Source organism: Mirounga angustirostris, unplaced genomic scaffold (assembly GCF_029215605.1).
Source record: "Mirounga angustirostris isolate CCGP_5_RB_7025 unplaced genomic scaffold, mMirAng1.0.hap1 SCAF_15, whole genome shotgun sequence".
Classification (NCBI taxonomy): domain Eukaryota; kingdom Metazoa; phylum Chordata; class Mammalia; order Carnivora; family Phocidae; genus Mirounga; species Mirounga angustirostris.
Genome location: NW_026991723.1, coordinates 31,838,074 through 31,853,482, shown reverse-complemented (window position 1 = coordinate 31,853,482; position 15,409 = coordinate 31,838,074). Strand labels below are relative to the sequence as shown.

Sequence of the window (15,409 nt, the reverse complement as noted above, 5' to 3'; positions counted from 1 at the left end):
TTTAATTGGAAATCTTTTTTTTTATTTTATTATGTTATGTTAGTCACCATACAATACATCATTAGTTTTTGATGTGGTGATCCATGATTCATTGTTTTCATATAACACCCAGTGCTCCATGCAGTACGTGCCCTCCTTAATACCCATCACTGGGCTAACCAATTCCCCATCCCCACTCCCCTCTAAAACCCTGTTTGTTTCTCAGAGTCCATAGTCTCTCATGATTTATCTCTCCCTCCGATTTCTCTCCCTTCATTTTTCCCTTCCTTCTCTTAATGTCCTCCATGCTATTCCTTATGTTCCACAAATAAGTGAAACCATATGATAATTGACCTTCTCTGCTTGACTTATTTCACTTAGCATAATCTCCTCCAGTCCCATCCATGTTGATGTAAAAGTTGCGTATTCATCCTTTCTGATGGCTGAGTATCATGAATGGATGTTGTACTTTGTCAAATGCTTTTTCTATTCTACTGAAATGATTATATGATTTTTTTCTCTTATTGATGTAATGTATCACATTGATTGATTTGTGAATATTGAACCATGTTTGAATCCCAGGAATAAATCCCACTTTATCGTGGTGAATTTTTTTTTTTAATGTATTGTTGATGTCTGTTTGCTAGTATTCTGCTGAGGATTTTTGCATCTATGTTCATCAGAGATATTGGCCTGTAGTTCTCTTTTTTTTTGTGGTGTCTTTATTTGGTTTTGGTATCAAAGTAATGCTGTCCTCATAGAATGAATTTGGAAATTTTCCTTCCTCTTCTGTTTTTGTGAATAGTTGGAGAAGAATAGGCACTATCTCTCCTTTGTTTTTTAAAATTAAATTCAATTAGCGAACATATAGTACATCATTAGTTTCAGAGTTCAATAATTCATTAGAAGTAGAGTTCAATAATTCATCAGTTGCATATAACACCCAGTGTTCATCACATCATATGCTCTCCTTAATGCCCATCACCCAATTATCCCATCCCCCCCATCTCCCCTCCAGCAACCTGAAGTTTGTTTCCTATATGTAAGAGTCTCTCATGGTTTGTCTCCCTCACTGATTTCTTTCTTTTTATTTATTTATTTATTTATTTATTAAAGATTTTATTTATTTATTTGACAGAGAGAGACACAGCGAGAGAGGGAATACAAGCAGGGGGAATAGGAGAGGGAGAAGCAGGCTTCCCACGGAGCAGGGAGCCCGATGCGGGGCTCGGTCCCAAGACCCTGGGATCATGACCTGAGCCGAAGGCAGACGCTTAACGACTGAGCCACCCAGGCGCCCCTCGCTGATTTCTTTCCATTCAGTTTTCCCTCCCTTCCACTATGATCCTCTGTGCTGTTTCTTATATTCCACATATGAGTGAAACCATATGATAATTACCTTTCTCTGATTGACTTATTTTGCTTAGCATAATTCCCTCCAGTTCCATCCATGTTGATGTAAATGATAAGTATTCATTGTTTCTGACGGCTGAGTAATATTCCATTCTAAATATATACCACATCTTCTTTATCCATTCATCTGTCCATGGACATCTCAGTTCTTTCCATAGTTTGGCTATTGTGGACATTGCTGCTATAAACATTGGGGTGCAAGTGCCCCTTCAGATCACTACATTTGTACCCTTGGGGTAAATACCTACTACTGCAATTGCTGGGTCCTAGGGTAGCTCTATATTTAACTTCTTGAGGAACTTCCATCCTGTTTTCCAGAGTGGCTATACCAGCTTGCATTCCCACCAACAGGGTAAGAGGGGTCCCCTTTCTCTGCATCCTCACCAACATCTGTTGTTGCCTGACTTGTTAATTGTAGCCATTCTGACTGGTGTGAGGAGGTATCTCATTGTGGTTTTGATTTGTATTTCCTGATGACAAGTGATGTGAAACATTTTGTGTGTGTGTCTGTTGGCCATTTGGATGTCTTCTTTGCAGAAATGTCTGTTCATGTCTTCTGCCCATTTCTTGAGTGGGTTATTTGTTTTTGGGTGTTGAGTTTGATACGTTTTAGGTTTTTTTAAATTTAATTTGATTATGTTATGTAGTCACCATACAATATATCATTAGCTTTTAATGTGGTGATCCACGATCCATTGTTTTCGTATAACACCCAGTGTTCCATGCAGCACATGCCCTCCTTAATACAGATCATCGGGCCACATTCTTTATAGATCTTGGATACTATCCTTTCTGATATGTCATTTGCACATATCTTCTCCCATTCCGTAGGTTGCCTTTTAATTATGTTGACTCTTTCCTTTGCTGTACAGAAGTTTTTATCTTGATGAAGTCCCAATGGTTCATTTTTGCTTTTGTTTCCTTTGCCTTTGGAGACGTGTTTAGCAAGAAGTTGCTGTGGCCAAGGTTGGAGAGGTTGCTACCTGCGATCTCCTCTAGGATTTTGAAGGATACCTGTCTCACATTTAGGTCTTACATCCATTTTGAGCCTATTTTTGTGTATGGTGTAAGGAAATGGTCCAGTTTCATTCTTCTACATATGGCTGTCACATTTTCCCAGCACCATTTGTTGAAGACACTGTCCTTTTTCCACTGGATATTATTTCCTGCTTTGTGGAAGATTAGTTGACCACAGAGTTGAGGGTCCATTTCTGTTCCATTGATCTATGTGTCTGTTTTTTTTTTTTTTTTTTTTTTTTTTTTGCCAGTACCATATTGTGTTGATGATACAGCTTTGTAATATAGCTTGAGTCCAACATTGTGATGCCACTAGCTTTGGTTTTCTTTTTCTTTTTTTAAATTTTCTTTTTTTTAATTTTTAATTTTTTAAAAGATTTTATTTATTCATTTGACACAGAGAGAGCACAAAGAGGAGGAGCAGCAGGCAGAGAGGGAGAAGCAGGCTCTCCACTGAGCAAGGAGCCCAATGTGGGGCTCTATATGGGGCTCGATCCCAGGACCCTGGGATCATGACCTGAGCCGAAGGTAGACACTTAACCAACTGAGCCACCCAGGAGTCCCTGGTTTTCTTTTTCAACATTCCTCTGGCTATTCAGGGTCTTTTCTGGTTCCATACAAATTTTAGGATTGTTTGTTCCAGCTCTTGAAAAATGTCGATGGTATTTTAATAGGGATTGCATTGAATGTGTAGATTGCTCTAGGTAGCATAGACATTTTAACAGTATTTATTCTTCCAATCCATGAGCATGGAACGTTTTTCCATTTCTTTGTGTCTTCCTCAATTTCTTTCATGAATGTTCTATAGTTTTCAGAGTATAGTTCCTTTGCCTCTCTGGTTAGGTTTATTCCTAGGTATCTTACCATTTTGGGTGCAATTGTAAATGGGATCAACTCCTTTATTTCTCTTACTTCTGTCTCATTGTTAGTGTATAGAAATGCAACTGGTTTCTATGCATTGATTTTATATCCTGCCACCTTGCTGAATCCTGTATCAGTTCTAGCACTTTTGGGGTGCAGTCTTTTGGGTTTTGCACATAAAGTATCATATCATCTGCAAAGAGTGAGAGTTTGACTTCTTCTTTGCCGATTCAGATTTTATTTCTTTTATTTCTTTTTGTGGCCTGATTGCTGAGGCTAGGACTTGTAGTACTATGTTGAACAACAGTGGTAAGAGTGGACATCCCTGTTGTGTTCCTGACCTTTGGGAGAAGGTTCTCAGTTTTTCCCCATTGAGAATGATGTTTGCTGTGGGCTTTTTGTATATGGCTTTTATGATACTGAAGTATGTACTCTCTGTTCCTATACCATGAAGAGTTTTAATCAAGAAAGGATGCTGTACTTTGTCAAATGTTTTCTCTGCATCTATTGAGAGAATCATGTGGTTCTTGTTCTTTCTTTTATTAATGTGATGTGTCTTGTTGATTGATTTGCAGATGTTGAACCACCCTTGCAGTCCAGGACTAAATCCCACTTGGTTGTGGTGAATAATCCTCTTAATGTACTGTTGGATCCTATTGGCTAGAATCTTGGTGAGTATTTTAGTATCCATGTTCATCAGGGCAATTGGTCTGTAGTTCTCCTTTTTGATGGGGTCTTTGTCTGGTTTTGGAATCAAAATAATGCTGGCATCATAGAACAAGTTTGGAATTTTTCCTTCCCTTTCTATTTTTTGAAACAGTTTCAGAAGAGTAGGTATTAGTTCTTCTTAAATGTTTGGTGGAATTCTCCTGCGAAGCCATCTGGTCCTGGACTCTTGTTTGTTGGGAGATTTTTTATTACTGTTTCAATTTCCTTGCTGGTTATGGTCTGTTCAGGTTTTTTATTTCTTCTTGTTTCAGTTTTGGTAGTTTAAAAATTTCTGGGAATGCATCCATTTCTTCCAGCTAATTTGCTGACATATAGTTACACATAATATGTCCTTAAATTGTTTGTATTTCCTTGGTGTTGGTCATGATCTCTCCTCTTTCATTCATGATTTTATTAATTTGCATCCTTTCTCTTTTCTTTTGATAAGTCTGGCTAGGGGTTTATTGATCTTATTAATTCTTTCATAGAACCAGCTTCTAGTTTCATTGATCTGTTCTACTGTTCTTTTGGTTTCTATTTCATTGATTTCTGCTCTAATCTTTATTATTTCTCTTCTCCTGCTTGGTTTAGGCTTTATTTGCTGTTCTTTCTCCAGCTCCTTTAGGTGTAGGGTTATGTTGCGTATTTGAGACCTTTCTTGTTTCTTTGTGTGTGTGTACACATTTAGTTTTATTGTAACAAAGTAACTTGTACACTTTTAACGTTTAAAACTGAGCATCATCTTTCCTTTCCAGTGAAACAAAAAGAAAATTGAAAAATAAATAGGAACAGAATTACAATAGAGAATGTCAATTCCAAATAAGATCCTATAGGTTCTGCTGATTCTCCCATTGAGTGGCAGGGCTCAAGTCATCATTAGGAGAGAGTTTTATTTTAAAAGTGATGACAGTTTTAAACTGCAAGGATGTCCATTAAACATCACAATTAAACATGCCAAAAGAGAAGTCATGTTGTCAAAATGTCCACTTAACCCACCCAAACATCTCAAACCCACCCTTTGCTGACCTTCTATAACCCCCTTTTTAAAAGTTTTTTTTTCTTTTTTTTAAACAAGAGAAAGTAGACAGGTACATGTTGGTAAATGCTAACTGTCCATATTCACATAGAGACACAGTGTAATCTCTGAGCCCAATATACAGAGAAAGGAGGAAAAAAGCTAGAATTCTATGCACTACTACACAGGGGCCTAGCACCCTCCAGCTTCCAGCAGAGCTAAGGGAGCAGAAGGTTTTTCTTTTTTCCCACAGAGCATGGTGGTGTTGATTCCATAAAGTTTTTGTTGAGACAGGAAGGGATAAAAATGAATTTCGAACAGAAAGGGGTAGAGATTCTTTTCCCACTGTGTTCTGCTCAAGGTGTTTCCCCCCAGAATAAGTTGAGAGCCATGGTATAAAGGGACAGAAAAAAGACTTCAAAAAACAGGGCAAATGAGCACAAGAGGAGGAAAAAAAAAAGACTGCAACTTCCTCCCAGGGACTGAAGAAAATTAAAAAAGGAAGGTTGGAATCCATCAGTGTTCCATTAGCATCTTCTCCTTCATCCTCCTCTTCTTCTTCCCCCTCATCATCATCTTCATCTTCTTCACCTTCATCCTCATCTCCTTCTTCTTCGATATCTTCCAATCCTTCTTCTTCTTCATTATCATCATCTTCTTGTCCTTCCCCTTCTTCATCATCCATATCAGGAACCAAGTAGTACTATAATGGATTTGACCAAATATCATCTTTGATGACCTCTCCTAACTCATCTGCACCTGCATCAGAATGGTCAGTAAACCGGGTGAAGAAGCTCTCTGGTTCCTTATGTTGTCTCTTCCTGCTGGCTTTATTCTGTGTTTGACTTGAATGTTTCATCAAATCCTTTCCAGATTTCCATTTGATTTTGGTGGACTTTGAAGATGGATCACCACTCTCATTCAGATGAAATTCTTTGGAGAGAACTTTATTTTCAAAGTAAGGGTTTTCATCAAAATAAAAATCTATTCTGTAACCTGATTTAATATCTTCAAATTCTGTCACTTTAACTCTTGTCAAATAATGCAGCACCTCTTCATCCTCCTCCCCAAGCAGTGCAGACACTTGTGGATGGTTGACAAATGTTGTTACCCCAAAATTGGGGATTTTGGCGATCAATTCCAACCTTTTCTGAAAAAAATGGTTGGCGGAGTTTGTTATATTTCTGTTCTACTTTCAAAATCTCCTCACTGGCTTGTTCATTAAGTCTGTCTATTTCATTTTGTACTTCATCAATATGTTCAATTGTTTCTTGCTGTTCTTTTTCTCCCTTAGGCAAGTGCTGAGATATCGACATCTCCTGTGACTTGGTGGCAGGAGGTAGTCTTTGTTTCTTCATTTGAGGCAGGAGTGAAGACTGGCATTTGGGGGCCATGCTGTGAGGAAACTCCATGAAACCAGGAGAGAGGCACGTCGGGAAAAAGCCCTGCTTCAAGACCTTTCTTGTTTCTTGAGAAAGGCTTGTATTGCTTTGTACTTCCCTCTTAGGATGGCCTTTGCTGTATCCCAAAGTTTTGAACAGTTGTGTTTTCATTTCCAGTTGTTTCCATGAATTTTTTAAAATTCTTTAATTTTCTGGTTGACCCATTCATTCTTTAGTAGGATGCTCTTTAACCACCAAGTGTTTGAGTTCTTCCAAATTTCCTCTTGTGATTGAGTTCAAGTTTCAAAGCACTGTGGTCCAAAAGTATGCAGGCAATGATCCCAGTCTTTTGGTACAGGATGAGACCTGATTTGTGACTCAGGATGTGATCTATTCTGGAGAATGTTCCATGGTCCCTAGAGAAGAATGTGTATTCTGTTGCTTTGGGATGGAATGTTCTGAATAGATCTGTGAAGTCCATCTGGTCCAGTGTGTCATTCAAAGCCCTTATTTCCTTGTTGATCTTTTGCTTAGATGATCTGTCCATCTGAAAATATGCAAAGAATAATTCCAGTCTTTTGGTACCAGTTGAGACCTGATTTGTGACCCAGTATGTGATCTATTCTGGAGAATGTTTGATGTGCACTCAGAAGAATGTGTATTCTGTTGCTTTAGGTTGGAATGTTGTATATTATCTGTGAAGTCCATCTGGTCCCGTGTGTTAGTCAAAGTCCTTGTCTCCTTATTGATCTGCTTAAATGATCTGTCCATTGCTGTGAGTGGGGTGTTAAAGTCCCTTACTATGATTGTATTATTATCACTGTGTTTCTTTAAATTTTTTATTAATTGGTTTATGTAATTGACTGCTCCCTGGTTAGGAGCATAAATATAATTGTTAGATCTTTTTGAGTAAGACCCCTTAAGTAATATATAGTGTCCTGCTTCATCCCTTACTACAGTCTTTGGTTTAAAATCTAATTTGTCTTATATAAGGATGGCTACCCCATCTTTCTTTTTATGTCCATTAACATGATAAATCACTCTCCACCCTCTCACTTTGATTCTGAGGTGTCTTTGTGTCTAAAATGAGTCTCTTGTAAAGCAGCATATCAATGAGTCTTTCTTTTAAATCCAATCTGATAGCCTGTGTTGTTTGATTGTAGCATTTAGTCCAATTACATTCAGAGTAACTATTGAAAGATACGAATTTAATATCCATGTATTACCTGTAAAGTCCCTGTTTCTGTAGATTGTCTCTGTTCCTTTCTAGTCTTTGTTACTTTTGGTCTCTCTCTCCACTCAAAGGATCCCCTGTAATATTTCTTGCAGTGCTGGTATAGTGTTCACAAATTCCTTCAGTTTTGTTTGTCCTGGAATCTTCTTTATCTCTCCTTCTATGCTGAATGACAGTCTTGCTGGATAAAGTATTCTTGGCTGCATATTTTTCCTATTTAGCACATTGAATATATCATGCCAGTCCTTTCTGGCCTGCCTTCTCTCTGTGGACAGGTCTACTGCCAGCCTTATGTGACTACCCTTTTATGTTAAGGACCTCTTGTCCCAAGCTGCTTTCAGGATTTTCTCTTAATTTTGAAATTTGCAAGCTTCACTATAATATGTTGAAATGTTGACTTACTTTTGTTGATTTTGAGTAGGGTTCTCTGTGCCTCCTGGACTTAAATGCCTGTTTCCTTCCCCAGATTAGGGAAGTTCTGAGCTATAATTTGTTCAAATAAACCTTCTGCCTCTTTTTCCTGCTCCTTGTCTTCTGGGACTCCTAGAATATGGGTATTATTTCACTTTATGGAATCACAGAGTTTCCTATGTCTAAATTTGTGATCTAATAATTTTTCCTGTCTTTTCAGCTTCCTTATTTTCCATCATTTTATCTTCTATATCACTTTTTCACTCTTCTGATTCATTCATTCTCTATTTTATGGCCTCCACTTGGGAGTGCATCTTAATAATAGCATTTTTAATTTTGGCCTGACTAGAGTTTAGTTCTTTTATTTCTACAGTAAGGGGTTTCCTATTGTCTTCTATACTTTTTTCAAGCCTAGTTAGTATCTTTATATTCATTGTTTTAAATTCTAGTTCAGACATCTTATTTTCTCTAAATTGATTAAATCCCTGTTAGTGACTACTACCTTCTGTTGTTTCTTTTGGGGTGAATTTCTCCATCTGGTCATTTTGTCCAGAAAAGAAAAGAAGAAAGAGAAAAAAAAAAAAAGCAATAATAATAACAGAAACTGAACAATACATAAACAAAAACAAAGGAAACCGAACCAAACCAAAGCAAAAAACATGATTCTGGGTGTTTTTTGGTCTTCTTGTTAAAAGAAACTAGATCCCAAAATAAGAAAAAAAGAAAGAAAGAAAACACATATATATGTAAACTTTTATATATATGTAAAATAAGATAAAATACAATGAAAGGAAACAAAAATATATATAATGTATATATAAAATTAAAAGTTAAAAAAGAATAAAAAAAGAAAATAACTGAAAAAATAATACTAAAAGACTAAAGGATAAAAATACAAAGAATGCTGTATACTGTTTCCCCAAGAGCTGGAGCTTTGCAGCCTTGTATGATCAGTAAACTTGGTGAGGTCGAGTTGTTTGTGCTGGTCTTCTGGGGAAGGGGCCTGATGTGCTGATTCTCAGGTGGACTTGCCCTATTGCAAATGTGCCTCCCTTGGCAGAGGTAGGGCTCAGTGTAAGTGGCTCTGGATTCCATTATGTGGTGCTGTTTTGCTCTCTGAAGGCTTTCAACAACCATGGGCAGGATGAATATGGCTGGGCTCCACTCTCTAGCTGTGGAGCTGAAAGTTTGCACCCCCACTCTTCAGTGAGCCCTCACAGAAAAGCAATCAATCACTGTTGTCTCCTGGGTTTCCTTTAGAACTCTATTCACCTGGCTTGTGGCTGAGCGTTTTTATTTCAGGCACATGCCTGAGTTTCAAAACTCCACATTTTATGGATTCCTATGGCACGGACCCTCAGTGTTCCTCCTGGAGGAGGAGGTGGGTCTTTTTGGTTGTTTCCAGTTTTTGGCTATTATGAATAAAGCTACTACTATAAGTATTTACATACCAATATTTATGTGGGAATATGTTTTCTTTTCTCTTAGGTAAATACTTAGGAGTAGAGTTTCTGGGCTGTGTAAGTGTGTATTCATTTTATAAGAAACTGACAAATTGTTTTCCAAAATGGCTGAACAATTTTGCATTTCTTCTGGCAATATGATAGTGTTCTAGTTATTCTTCATCCTTGATAGCACTTGATATTGTTAGTCTTTTAGATTTTATCTATTATAGTAGTTGAATAGTAGCAGTTGCTATGTCATTGTGGTTTTAATTTGTATTTCCCTGGTGATTAATGATATTGGGCATTTTTTCATGTGCTTATTTGCCATCCATATATCTTCTTCAGTGTCTGTCCAAATCTTTTGTCCATTTTTAATGGGCTATTTGTTGTGTTGTAAGAATTCTTTATATTTTATTCCAAATACAAGTCCTTTATCAGATAAATGTTTTGGAACTATATTCTCCAGCCTAAGGCTTATCTTTTCATTTTCTTAGTGTCTTTTGAGGAGTGGAGGTTTTTCATATTTATGACTTTCAATAACAGTTTTTCTTTATGGTTTATGCTTTTTGTGTTCTATATACGCAATCTTTGGTTGACTCAAGATCATAAAGATTTTTTTCCTGTGATTTCTTAGAGTTTTGTATTTTTAGCTCTTACATTTAAGTCTGTGATCTTCACAAATTAATTTTTGTGTATGGTGTGAGATAGGGGCAGAGGTTTATTCTTCCTTCCTTCTTTCCTTCCTTCTTTCCTTCCTTCCTTCCTTCCTTCCTTCCTTCCTTCCTTCCTTCCTTCCTTCCTTCCTTCCTTCCACATATGGACATTCAATTGTTCAAGCACCATCTATTGAAAAAGCAAACTTTTTTTCTGTTGATTTACATCTTTGTTGAAGGCAGTTGATCTAAGTTATTATATATACGTTATCTATAGTTTTATTAAAATCTCTACTACAACTATAACCAGTTTTGAGAAGCTGGTTCTAAAATTGACAAGATGGTCCTAAAATGTGTAAAGAAATTCCAAAGGCCTAGAGGAGCCAAAAAAAGTTCAAAAGAGCATTGGAAGTCTCACACCACCTGATTTTAAGATTAACTATAAAGGTATAGTCATCAAGACAAGTTGGTATTGGTTAAAAGATAGACATATAGGTCAATGGAACAGAGTAGAAAGTCTAGAAATAGCTATATTTGGCAAGAACTTACTTCTTAACAATATTGATTCTCCCTGTGCATAAACAGGGCATATCTCTTCCTTTATTTAGATCTTTTTAAAACTGTTCTCAGAGCAATATTCTATAGTTTTTGGTGTATAGGCCTTGACATATATTGTTAAATGTATTCTTGAGTATTTTACATTTTGATTCTATAGTATATGCCATTGTTTTTCACTTTTCAATTTATAATTATTTTTTTACTAGAAATAAGACAACTTTTTATATATTGGCCCTGTATCTTGTGACCTTACTAAATTTATTTATAAGTTCTAATAGCTTTTTTGATAGATTCTTTGGAATTTTCTCTATGTAGGATCATGTCATCTTTATACAAAGATAGTTTTACTTCTTGTTTTCCAATCTGTATGCCTTTTATTTCTTTTTCTTGCCTTATTGTGCAGGTTAGTATACCAATACAATGTTAAATAGAAGTAGTGAGAATAGTCATCCTTGCATATTATTCCTGATCTTAGAGGGGAAGCGTTAAGTGTTTTAGAATTAAAGATGAGGTTAAATCTGTGTTTTGTGTAGATAGTTTTTATCAGGTTGAGGATGTTTCCTTCTATTTCTAGTTTGCTGAAAGTTTTTAATCTTGAATGGATATTGAATTTTGCAAATGCTTTTCTGTATATATTGAGATTATGATATGATTTTCTTTTTTATTCTGTTCATATGGTAAGTTACAATGTTTGATTTTCAAATGTGGAACTAACATTGTATACCCACTTCATGATGTATTATGAAGTATGTATTATGATGTATTATAATTTTATATATTATTGATTTTAATTTACCAATGCTATATTAAAGAATTTTGAGTTAGGTTCAGGAGGGATATTGGTTAGTATATTTTCTTTTCTTGAAGTATCTTTATTTGGTTTTGTTACTGGGAATAGTGCTATCATCATAAAGTGAGTAAGTGTTATCTTCTATTTCCTGGAAGGTTTTGTGTAAAATTGGTATTATTTTTTCCTTAATTGCATGATAGAATTCACAAGTGAAGGCATCTAGGCCTGATGATTTTTTTGTGACAATATCTTTGGCTATGAATATAATTCTTGAATAAATATTCATGTTATCTTTGGTAATTAAGTTATTTCAAGTTATGTCCTTTTTATTTAACTTATCAAATGTATCGGCAATAAGATGTTCAAAATATTCTGTTAAAGAATCTATAATGATGTCCCTTCTTTCATTTCCAATATTGATAATTTGTCTTTTCTTTTTTTGTTTGATCAGTTTAACTGAGCTATTCAAGGAAACATTTTTTAGTATCATTGATTTTTCCCTCTCTCTCTCTCTCTCTCTGTTTTTTATTTCACTGATTTCTCCCCTTTTATTTTTTCTTCTGCTGGCTTTGGGTTCACTTTCTCTTGTTGATTTTTAAGGTGGAGGTTTAGAGCATTGATTTGAGACTTTTATATAAATAAATTATATAAATATTTTATATTGTGAATTTCCCTCTAAGAACTGCTTTGCCCATGTCCCATTAATTTTTATATATAGTGGGTTTTATTTCTTTTATTCTATTATGTTATGTTAGTCACTATACAGTACATCATTAGTTTTTGATGTAGTGTTCCATGATTCATTGTTTACGTATAACACCCAGCGCTCCTTAATACCCACCACTGGGCAAACCTATCACCCCACCCACCTCCCCTCTAAAACATTCAGTTTGTTTCTCAGAGTCCATAGTCTCTCATGGTTCATCTCCCCCTCCGATTTCCCCCCCTTCATTTTTCTCTTCCTTCTCCTAATGTCCTCCATGCTATTCCTTATGTTCCACAAATAAGTGAAACCATATGATAATCGACTTTCTCTATTTGACTTATTTCACTTAGCATAATCTCCTCCAGTCTCATCCATGTTGATGCAAAAGTTGGGTATTCATCATTTCTGGCGGCTGAGTAATATTCCATTGTATATATCGACCACATCTTCTTTATCCATTCATCTGTTGAAGGGCATCTCGGCTCTTTCCACAGTTTGGTTATTGCGGACATTGCTGCCATGAACAATGGGGTGCATATGGACCTTCTTTTCACTACATCTGTGTCTTTGGGGTAAATACCCAGTTACACAATGTTGGATGATAGGGTAGCTTTATTTTTAATTTTTTGAGGAACCTCCACACTGTTTTCCAAAGTGGCTGTACAAACTTGCGTTCCCACCAACAGTGTAAGAGGGTTCCCCTTGCTCCACAACCTCTCCAACATTTGTTGTTTCTTTCCCTGTCCGTTTTTGCCATTCTAACTGGTGTAAGGTGGTATCTCAATGTGGTTTTGATTTGAATTTCCCTGGTGGCTAATGATGTGTCTGTTAGCCATTTGTATGTCTTCTTTGGAGAAGTGTCTGTTCATGTCTTCTGCCCATTTTTTGGCTTGATTATTTGTTTTTTGTGTGTTGAGGTTGTCTGTTAGCCATTTGTATGTCTTCTTTGGAGAAGTGTCTGTTCATGTCTTCTGCCCATTTTTTGGCTTGATTATTTGTTTTTTGTGTGTTGAGGTTGAGAAGTTCTTTATAGATCTTGGATATCAGCACTTTGTCTGTAGTGGCATTTGTAAATATCTTCTCCCATTCTGTGGGTTGCCTCTTAGTTTTGTTGACTGTTTCCTTTGCTGTGCAAACCCTTTTTATCTTGATGAAGTCCCAAAAGTTCATTTTTGTTTTTGGTTCACTTTCATTTGGAGATGTATTTTGAAAGAACTTACTTTGGCCGATGTTGAAGAGGTTATTGCCTATGTTCTCCTCTAGGATTTTGAAGGATTCCTGTCTCACACTGAGGTCTTTCATCCACTTTGAGTTTATCTTTGTGTATGGTGTAAGAGAATGGTCTAGTTTCATTCTTATGTATGTAGTTGTCCAATTTTCTCAGCACCACTTATTGAAAGGACTGTCTTTTTTCCATTGGATATGTTTTCCTGATTTGTTGAAGATGAGTTGACCATAGAGTTGAGTGTCCATTTCTGGGCTATCTATTCTGTTCCATTGGTCTTGTGTCTATTTTTGTGCCAGTACCATGCTGTCTTGGTGATCACAGCTCTGTAATATAGCATGAAATAAGGCAACGTGATGCCCCCAGCTTTTTCTTTTTCAATATTTCCTTGGCGATTTGGGGTCTTCTCTGGTTCCATACAAATTTTAGGATTGTTTGTTCCAGCACTTAAAAAAAAATGCCAGTGGTATTTTGATAGGGATGCTGTTGAAGGTATAGATTGCTCTGGGCAGCATAGACATTTAACAATGTTTATTCTTCCGATCCATGAGCATGGGATGTTTTCCAACTTTTTATGTCTTCATCAATTTCCTTCATGAGTGTTCTGTAGTTCCGAGTATAGAACCTTTACCTCTTTGGTTAGGTTTATTCCAAGGTATCTTATGATTTTTGGTGCTATTGTAAATGGAATCGATTCTCTAATTTCTGTTTCTACAGTTGCGTTGTTAGTGTATAAGAAAGCAACTGATTTCTGTGCATTGATTTTGTATCCTGCCACATTGCTGAATTGCTGTATGAGTTCTAGTAATTTGGGGGTGGAGTCTTTTGGGTTTTCCACATAAAGTATCATGTCATCTGTGAAAAGAGAGAGTTTGACTTCTTTGCCAATTTGAATACATTTTATTTCATTTTGTTGCCTGATTGCTGTTGCTAGGACTTCTAGTACTATGTTGAACACTAGTGGTGAGAGTGGGCATCCTTGACGTGTTCCTGATCTTAAGGGAAATGCTCTCAGCTTTTCCCCATTGAGAATGATATTTGTTGTGTGTTTTTCTTAGATGGATTTTATGAAATTGAGGAATGTCCCCTCTATCCTTAACTCTGAAGAGTTTTAATCAGGAAAAGATGCTTTATTTTATCAAATGCTTTTTCTGCATCAATTGAGAGGACCATATGGTTCTTCACTCTCCTCTTATTAATGTGTTCTATCACATTGATTGATTTGGGAATGTTTAACCACCCTTGCATCCTGGGGATAAATCCCACTTGATCGTGGTGGATGATCCTTTTAATGTACTGTTGGATCCCATTAGGTAGGATTTTGTTGAGAATTTTGGAATTCATATTCATCGGGTATATCGGTCTGAAATTCTCCTTTTTGATGGGGTCCTTGCCTGGTTTGGGGATTAAGGTAATGCTGGCCTCATAGAATGAGGTATATTAGAATAGGTATTATTTCTTCTTTGAATGCTTGGTAGAATTCACCAGGGAATCCATCAAGCCCTGGACTCTTGTTTTTTGGGAGATTTTTGATTACTGCTTCAATCTCTTTACTGGTTATTGTCCTCTTCAGGTTGTCAATTTCTTCCTGTTTCAGTTTTGGGAGTTTATAGGTTTTCAGGAAGGCCTCCATTTCTTCCAAGTTGCTTAAATTATTGGCATGTAGTTGTTGATAATAATTTCTGATACTTGTTTCTATTTCCTTGGAGTTAGTCGTGATCTCTCCCCTTTCATTCATAATTTTATTAATTTGGGTCTTTTCTCTTTTGTTTTGGATAAGTCTGGCCAGTGGTTTATCGATCTTATTATTTCTTTCAAAGAATCAGCTTCTAGCTTCATTGATCTGCTCTACTGGACTGGTTTCTATTTCATTGATCTCTACTTAATCTTAATTATTTCTCTTCTAATGCATGGCTTAGGCATCATTTGTTGTTTTTTCTCCAGTTCTCTAAGGTGTAAAGTTGATTGGTGAATTCGGGATTTTTCTTTTCTTTTCTTGAACTCATATAGCA

At 36.3% G+C, this 15,409-nt stretch overlaps 1 pseudogene; it reads right to left on the bottom strand.

The window, feature by feature from the left end:
* Positions 1-4,805: 4,805 nt before the first annotated feature.
* On the bottom strand, positions 4,806-6,402 carry LOC123850255 (protein SET-like; annotated as a pseudogene).
* Between the last annotated feature and the right edge of the window lie 9,007 nt (positions 6,403-15,409).